General features: G+C 47.5%; 1 long non-coding RNA gene across 1 annotated transcript; it reads left to right on the top strand.

The window, feature by feature from the left end:
• Positions 1-1242: 1242 nt before the first annotated feature.
• LOC144246193 (uncharacterized) lies at positions 1243-8230 on the top strand. Its single transcript, XR_013339832.1, has 5 exons — positions 1243-1343; positions 2059-2225; positions 3911-4081; positions 6937-7239; positions 7673-8230. It is a non-coding gene; the product is annotated as an uncharacterized LOC144246193 (long non-coding RNA).
• The last annotated feature ends 563 nt before the right edge of the window (positions 8231-8793 follow it).

Below are 8793 nucleotides of genomic sequence, written 5' to 3'. Positions count from 1 at the left end.
GGAAATAGCCGAGCGTGGCCGAAAGTAGCCGAAGCTGGCCGAGGAGCCGAGTCCAGCCGAACGGAGCCGAGCTCTGCCGAGCGCAGCATCCCGGGCAGGGCGGGGCGCCGGGGCGGAGCCGGGGCGCTGGGAGGGATCCCACTCCTGTCCCTCTCCCTCCTTCTCCATGCTCCTGCCCGTATTCCCCTCGGTTATCTCTCTTTCCCCCGTTTCCTTGTCCCCCCCAAACCCGGATCCTTCCTGTCCTGTCCCTGCCCCGCTGCTCCGTTCCTTTCCTCCTCTCTCCCTCCTCTGTCCACCGTCCCTCTTCCCTCCCCTGTCAGCCTTTAAATCCGAATTATAAATATGAATGTGTATATAAATATTAAAAATATAAAAACAAAATACATTGAAATGCAGTTTAAAAGAAAAGGTTTTTTCTTTTGGTTCTTGTTGGGTTAGAGGCAGGGTTTTTTTTGTTTGCGTTCTTTTCCGCGCGGGATGTTTCGGGGCATTTGCTACCGAGGACGTTCCGCAGGGGACGGCGCCCGTTCTTTTTTGCCGCCGGCCCCGCCCCGCGGCCCCGAGGCGAGCGGCGGCCCCCGACGGTGGCGGGCGGCAGTGCTGCCGCCTTGTGGACACAGGCCGGTACTGCAGGCCCCCAGCCAGCGCCCGGCAAAACCACCGAGACGGGGCGGGAGGAGCCAGAGCGGCCCCAAAACCACCGAGACGGGGCGGGAAGGGCGAGGGGCGGCAGCGAGCGGCGAGCGGGGCGGTGTCTGTGAGTGAGGGGAGAGCTGAAGGCGGCTCCGCGGCGGCGCCGGAGAAGGATGGCAGCGGCGAGGGCAGCTTTCTGTCCCGCGCCTGCCGCCGTCCATGCCACCAAGCGTTGCGGATTTCTGTCCCGCACCGGTCGCCGCCCGTACGAAATCGCGTTGTGGCTTGTTGTCCCGCGCCGGCTGCCGTCCGTACGACAACGGTTCATCTCTATTGTTTTTGAGGACTTCTTGTTCGTCTCAATGGTGTTGTGGAATTTCCGGTTAATCTCCATGGTTTCTGGAAAACTTCCGCTTAGTCTCTATCGTTTCTTGGAACTTCCGGCTCATCTCTATGGTTTTTGGAGGACTTCATGTTCGTCTCTATGATCTTATGGAACTTCCGGTTCATCTCTATGGTTTCTGGAGGACTTTCCTGTTCGTCTCTATGGTTTCATGGAACTTCCGGCTCGTCTCTATGCTCCTGGAGGACCTCCCATTCATCTCTATGGACCGTCCCTGTGGTCGCTCCTGCGCGTGCGCGGCCGCCATGAGGGACCGGACGCGGGAAATATGACATGCGAGAGTCCAGAAAAAGGGGAAAAAAAGGTAAAAAACGGGAAAAAAAAGCCAAAAAGCGGGACAAGGAGCCCGGAATCGGGATGGGGGAACGCGGAAACGGGGGGGAAGTGACCAAAAATGGGTAAAGAGCCCAAAAATTAGGGAAGAATGGGCGAAAATGGGATCGGGGAGCTCGGAAATTGGGGGGGAGTGACCAAAGTCGGCGAAAGAGCCGAAAAGTGGGAAAAAGATCAGAAAATGTGGGAAAATCGCACAAAGAAACGGTTTAGGAGCCCAAAAATGCGGGAAAGGCAAAAAATGGGGAAAAAGCAAAAAAAAAAAAAAGGGAAAAGTGCCCAAAAATTCGGATCGATGTGTGGAGAGTTTTGTGGATGAGTGGCTTCGGGAGAGAGGCCATGACTACTTGCAGTTAGTGAAGCGGTAGCTGAAAATTGCAGAGTGCAGCAATAGCGGATGTAGCAACAATATCACACGTCCTTGGGTGAGCTGGTTCCCAGCAGCAGAACGGTCAGCAAAGAGATAAGTGTAAGGGAAAACAAAGCAAGCAGAGAAAGCCCCAAAGGCGAGCTTGACCTGTTCTAGAGACACCAATGAGGAGCCTAAGTTTTGCAATATGCATGAGCTTCATTATAACGGGTATAACTGTACATGCGTACTTAGAATAAACTGAAACTTGTTGGCATTATAGAATGGGCTTTTCTCCCGTTATTTTTCCCCAAAAATGGTGACCTCGACGTGATAGGCGCCACGGTGGAGTGATGAAAAAGAGTTCAGGTCCTGATGCAGCCAGGACGGCAAAAGTGCTGAATTGAAATAGAGTGCACCGTGCCCCAGGTGACTGCAGAGGCAAGCCTGGCCGATACGTGCTGCCGACGACCTCGGAGGGCTGCAACAGCGCTGACAATAGAGGTATGGAGAGGCAAGCAGCATATGATTTATTTACTGCATTCTTGCAGAAAAGGCAGATTAAAAACATTGATTTACATAAAGATCTGCCAAGGTTATTAACATATAGGTATGCTAAGGGGTTCTTTATAAATCCTCATACAGTACATAAGTTGTCTAAGTGGCGTAAGTTTAAAGATAAACTATAAGAAGACATTTTAGATTATGATAAGGCAGCCAAAAAGCTAAAAAAGTTGTAAAAGGTAGTTCACAATGAGTTATTACAACATCAGGCAGAAAAAAAAGCTGCTGCACAAGCAACGTCACACTAGAGAAGAATAAAAGTTATAGCAGAGAAAATTAATTACCTAGTATTTCCATGCCACCTGCTGTGTCTACAGTGGAGTTACCTCCATTGCGACCCGTGCCTGAGGACACGGAAACAGAGTCGCGTTGTGAGCCCACGGCTCCTCCAGCCCCCCCAAACAGAGATCACCGGTTTGTCAGAGTTTGTCTGTCAGTAAATCACCCCCTAAGGCAAAGTCTGACCTAACAAAGGCTCTGGCCAGAGAGCAAAAAGAAGTTTAGGCAACTCTAACAAAAGAAAAACTAAACAAAGAGAATAAGCAAACTTTAGAACTAGCAGCCGACTTAGCTTATCCTATAATTTTTCAGCAGCAAGCGAGCAAAAGGTTACCAGCTCAAATTACACCGTTAGATTAAAAAATTGTTGTCACAGTTGCAAGCTACAGTGAGTCAATTTAGAGTAACTAATAAACCAACTCAGCAAATACTAAATTATATTTAGAGTACTAATATATTGTTACCAAAAAATTCTAAAAGTCTTGCTAAACTTATTTTCTCACCGCATCAGAAACTTTTATTTAGTGCACACTAGCAAGCAGAAGTTAATAAAGCTGTAGCTATGCAAAAGCAGCCTAAAGATCCTCTTCACAAAGTAACTATAGATAAATTGATAAGCTTAAGACCATGTTTTCGCACTAAGGCACAAGCTATGCTAAAACCTAAAAAATGTCAAAAGGCAATGCAACTAACTCAACAAGCTATAGATAAAGTAAAAGACCCAAGAAATTTACCAGCATATATAAAAATTAAGCAAAAAAAAAAACCAAAAAACTTTTAAAGCATTTATTAATAAAGCAACAACAGCAGTAAAAAAAAACTAGAGTGCCTAAGTTTATACATAATATATTTATATATTTATACGTTAAATATATATTTATACGTTTATACGTAAATCATTAAATTATTAATTAATTATTAAAGCAGTATGCTTTACAAAATTGTAATACTTCTACAAGAAGTATACTAAATACATTAAAAACTAATTAAACTATAAAAAATACACTAAAACAGATAACTACTATACCAACAAAGCCACAAACATTTTTAGTTAAAACTATTAAAATACTAAAGGAAAAGTTACAAAAGCAAGCAAAAGCATCACAAACACAAGTGTTAACTGCCCTTACACCCCTCCAAACATCAGTAACAACCCAAGAAAGTCCTCAAGGGGGCCGTATAAAATGTTTCCATTTTGGTGGGGTTTTTTGTTTGTTTGGTTTGGTTTTGGTTTTTTTGGGGGAAACTAAAAAGATACTTTGTGTTCTTGGAATGTTGCATTTTACCTCTGTTGTTTTCCCAGTTAGTCTGGATCCTCTGCTTACATTTTTTCCTTCACTTATTAGATGTCGTGGATGTGCTGGCTGTTCTGATGGAGGGCAGTGATGGCTTAGATGAAGAAATTGGGTTCTCTTTGAATGAAGATGTGATTATCCAAACATTTCCCTTCAGTGCTGTTGTCCCTGCTGCATTAGAAGCCAGGAATATGCTGTTGTTTCAGTCTGAAAATGGAACAGGTACAGGGTTTTTTTAATGTTTTATGTGTCGTTTCTAGCAGTGGAGTGAAAGTGGCATCATTTCTGCCCTCTTGCAATAATTTTTTACCATTTATCATTTTTTACCTTGAGGCATTTTATTATCTTCCCTGCAAGCAGAAGGAGGTGCAGATTCACGGTGCTTTGTGCTCAAGAGGGGCATTGAAGCTCTGTAGGTGCTTCTGCCCTTTTTCCCTGACCCTAAAGAGAAGGGACACTGTCCCTGCATAGTCTTGGTCCTGGAAGTAGTTGGCTTCAGTAACACAGCGTTTTAAGGGCAGAGCGTGGTTCAGCAGTAACTGCAACATAGCCCATGCTTCTGCAGCACAGACCTCAAAAGTTCTACACTCCTGTGGACCCTCTTTGTAACTAAGGACAGTGGAAGTCAATTGCCACCTAAAAAGAGAATTTATTTTCAGATCGAGTACTCTCCAAAACTAGCTCTCAACATATTTGACAACACATTGTGTTGCCAGTTTTGTAAACCTAAGCAGTGGAAAAACAGGAAAGCAACATAAAATGATGTAGTTTTCCTTTGATATATGTGACCCTGTCTCATTCACACCGTGTCATAGTAATTTAAATGTGCATCTTGTCCCTCATCTTTAGCAGAAGAATGGTTTTTCAGAACACAACCATAACTTTCTCCATACCAATTAAACACAATTATTCTTGAAGGCATTTTGCAGTGTGTAGATTCCTTTTGGGTATTACAGCAATTTAAGAGTACCTCACTTTAGGTAAGTCAGTTCTGTGAAGGATACTGGTTACTTAACCAAAGGTATGTCTTCAGGTAGAGTTAGTTAAATTAAAATAAATGTCTCCTGGAATTTGCCTCTAGTGATGAAAAAAGTTTATTAAAATCAGTACAAGCACATTGCTAGGCAAATCCTTAATACTTATCAAACTACAGTGAAGTCACTAGAATCATTCTTAACTTGAATTAGCATGTTGTTGCAGGCCCTATAACTCTGTTGAGTAGGAGAAGGAGAAGATTTTAACTAATTGCATTCATCCATGCAGATGTCTTTTGTGGACCCATTTAGGCTAGTTGACTAAATCTGGCATAAAAGATAGCACAGAGATTTTAACTGTTGAAAAACTCTGAGCAGGAAGTGTTCCCACAGTGCAAGAATCCTTTGAGTCAGGGTGCTTTAATAGTGTAATTCATAAGTTGTCTAGAGGAGGAATAGAAAGAAGTTAAACTAAGCTACCTTTAAGGAAGATGAATTAAACCTCATTAGAAGTCTGTATGGACACTCATTCTGCAAATTAAAGGAGCAGGAAGGAAGGCAATTGATGGTGCTTCAATTCTCCATCAGAGGCCTAAGAATAATGTATCTTAACAGTTTTCTCTTCTTAATTCAGTTAGTGTATTTTCATTTCCCTGAATGACTCCAGGTAGACAAAGGCACAAGGGAATAGTGGGTTTTGAATTGCCCAGGATACTACAGGTGGAGGTCCTCAGGAAGTGGCATGTGCTTTTTGGCTGTTGCCACAAACCATGGAGCTTTGAGCCATCCCAGGTGCCAGCAGCACCCTGAGCAGTGCTTACCAGCACCTGGCACTGGTAAATATTCCTGGCACAAAAGATTTTCTCTCCGTGGCCAAGCTGTGTCCGTGCAGGTAGCAGGGACAGCCACGCCATGGTCAGGGTTGCTGCTGCAGCACATCCCATTCTGTCCCGGTAGGATTCACTGAGCGCTAGTCACAAGAAGAGTGTCTAAAGTGATTTCTAAGAGAAAAGCTGCATGGGGTCAAACATGATCTTTCCTGTGGTTTTTTTAGCCAGCTCACCGTCAGTTCCCAGCACTGAACCAGGGCAGGGTGTGCCGTAGCTTGGCTCGTCCCTGAACGGGTGCCACCGTGCCTCTCCCTTCTTACTGCCCAAAGCTTTGTGTCCAGGCACAAGGGGAGTAGAGAAGCTTCCTGCCAGGAGATTGAGAGGCAGCCCGTGTGCTCATTCTTCTGCTCCATGAGCCTTTCCTGGCAGAGACGGGGCTGCATGGCGCTCCCTGCATTTGGAGCACTGGTACTTGCTGATAGCACAGCTTCTTCTCCCATCCTCTTGCTGGCTGCGAGGTCCTGTTACCTTCCCTCACGTTACCTTCTAAAGAAAAGGGGCACTGTCCCTGCATGGACAGTCTTGGTCTGGAAGTAGTTGGCCTCAGTAACACAGCGTTTTAAGGGCAGAGCGTGGCGATCAGGAGAGGAAGGTGATTCTCGTGCCTGTGGGCAGCTCTTCCCGAGAGCAGGGAGAGGGGACTGCATTGTTAAGTAGGAAGTGGATGCGTTTCCCAAGGAAAACTTCAGAAATTAAGCTCCAAGGGCAAATATTGCGAGGTTCTACCACCTCCTTGAGGACAGCCTTAAAATCACAGGGGCATCAGCAGGGCTTGGAGCAGGATTGGCCAACCCCAGAGCGCCTCACAAAGCCCTCTGTGTGTATGTGGCAGTCGAGTAGCACCTGGGGGGTGCTGAAAGTCCCAGTTCTGACAGAAAATTCTGCTTAATTTGTACATGTTGGCTGGGTGTTAGCTTGGTTCTTCTCTGAGGCGGTGCCTGGCAGGGTCTCTCCCTGTTAAGGGCCGGGCGTGTTTTTGGCACAACACAGCGAATGTGGATTATTTGCTTCAGCAAGAGCTGATGATGTCTGGAGGGTTTTTCAGGTACCTCAGCGGCCAGGAGCACGTGTATAGTTCACTAGGAACACTTTTTGATCTTGTTCAGTTCTTTTCTGCATGAGGCTCTGTGGGCTGCTGGCAAGGCCCAAAGTAAGGAAGGTTGTCCCAGTGTCCGTGCTCATGTCAATAGTTTAATTTATTTGGCTTTTCTAGGACCAGATGTCGTGGAGGACCTTGGTGCTGTTTTCACTGACCTCCTGCACTCTCCGAGAGAACCCCTTGCTCCCTGCTTGACGCTCCAGCTCTGTGACAAAGATCCCGAGTCCCTGAAAGCTGCTAAGTATCCTCAGCTCTACCAGTTTAACCGATACTATAGACTCTGGATGCCCAAGCAGTCCCAGGAACCTGTGGTATGGAGTCCCTGAAGTCGCTGAATTCTTGAGCCAGTATTCCTATAAAATCCTCGCAGTCGACAGAGGTTACATTTCCATCAGAAACAGCATTTTTATTGAGGAGGTAATTCTGCATCTCTTGTTGATCCTGCTGGGGACACATGTTTGCTCCAGGGCTTTTCTCTGATGGCACAAGAGGTCTCTGTGGTGTTTGGGAGGCGATACCAGGGCTCAGGGCTCATACAGAGACTCCTCACCAGGCACAGCAGAGCCTGGTGTGCGCTGTGGCCTCTGTTTACAGCGCCCGGAGTTCCCCCGGGTGGGTGAAGGATCACAGGACCCTGGGCTGGGTTTGGTGAGTTTTTCTCAGCTCAGCAGTGTGAACACTCCTGATGCCCCTGGGGAACCTGCTGGACAGCTCTGTTCTAGCAGGACTGCACGCCAGTGTTTCCAGAGCTTCAGTTCAGAGCTCATCTCAAAACAAAGGTGGCTGAAGAGATTTTTGTTTCATACTTATCACTGTTTTTCTCTTATGCTTTTTGTTTCGCTTTAAACAGTTTGAAAACAACAAGGAGGTCAGCCAAGAGCCTCCTGTGGCACCGGATTCTGTATTTGCCACTTTGCTGAAAGGAGCCTGGGAGAGAGGAAGCAGTACCTTCCTGGAAGATGGTGTTCAGACAAAGTAGAGAGACTTGGCTTCCTGGCTCCCCCAACCTGAGCAGCTTTTGCTGGGAGTAAAGCACGTGCTGCTGTACCCGAAACCCACAGTGGAGAACTTCAGCAGATAATACTGTAGTTATCCTTGGTTTACTTTATGGCACAGGTTATAGATGACTTGGCTACTAAAACTTAGGTTCCAGTGCTGTAGCTCTTTTTCCTCGACTCGGCTCCGAGGGTACGCAGCACCGTACAAAACTGCACCTAATTTGCAAACAAATGTCAGTTGTTCTGATTATTGAAGCTGGGCTTTATTCAGTTGAATCCCGAGTGTGTGCTGCACCCAGGTCCTTTGTACAAATAGGGTACTGAGGGTGGGGGAACCAGAACTGCACATTCCTTGTGATATGGATGGGATTTTGGGGGGGGGGGTTAAATTAAAAGGAGATGCAAAATGAGGGAATTGCTTTTAGATGTAACTATTCTTGTCCTAAAGGGGCCATCAGCTCTGTCCCGAGAGCTGAGTTACAAGTGTGTGTGTTGAAAGAGCTGCAAGCCTTTAGGGGCTGCAGTTTGTGTGCCGTGGAATGAGGTGCCCTGAGGAAATGTGTGAGCCGGAGGGAGCCGGGGCCGGGCGGAGGGAGCCGAGCTGTGGGAATGGGCGAATGGAGGCGGGCGCGGGCGGGACTAGGCGAGCGTGGGCGAAAGCGGCCGAAAGGGGCCGAGGAGGCGAGCGGAGCCGAGCTCTGCCGAGTTCAGCCGAGGCGAGCCGAGCTTTGCCGAAGAGGCGAATGGAGGCGAATGCGGCCGGAAATAGCCGAGCGTGGCCGAAAGTAGCCGAAGCTGGCCGAGGAGCCGAGTCCAGCCGAACGGAGCCGAGCTCTGCCGAGCGCAGCAGCCCGGGCGGGGCGGGGCGGGGCGCCGGGGCGGAGCCGGGGCGCTGGGAGGGATCCCACTCCTGTCCCTCTCTCTCCCGCTCCATGCTCCTGCCCGTATTCCCCTCAGTTACCTCTCTTTCCCC

The sequence above is a fragment of the Lonchura striata genome, chromosome 4, assembly GCF_046129695.1.
Source record: "Lonchura striata isolate bLonStr1 chromosome 4, bLonStr1.mat, whole genome shotgun sequence".
NCBI lineage: Eukaryota > Metazoa > Chordata > Aves > Passeriformes > Estrildidae > Lonchura > Lonchura striata.
This window is presented reverse-complemented; position numbering and strand designations above follow the sequence as displayed.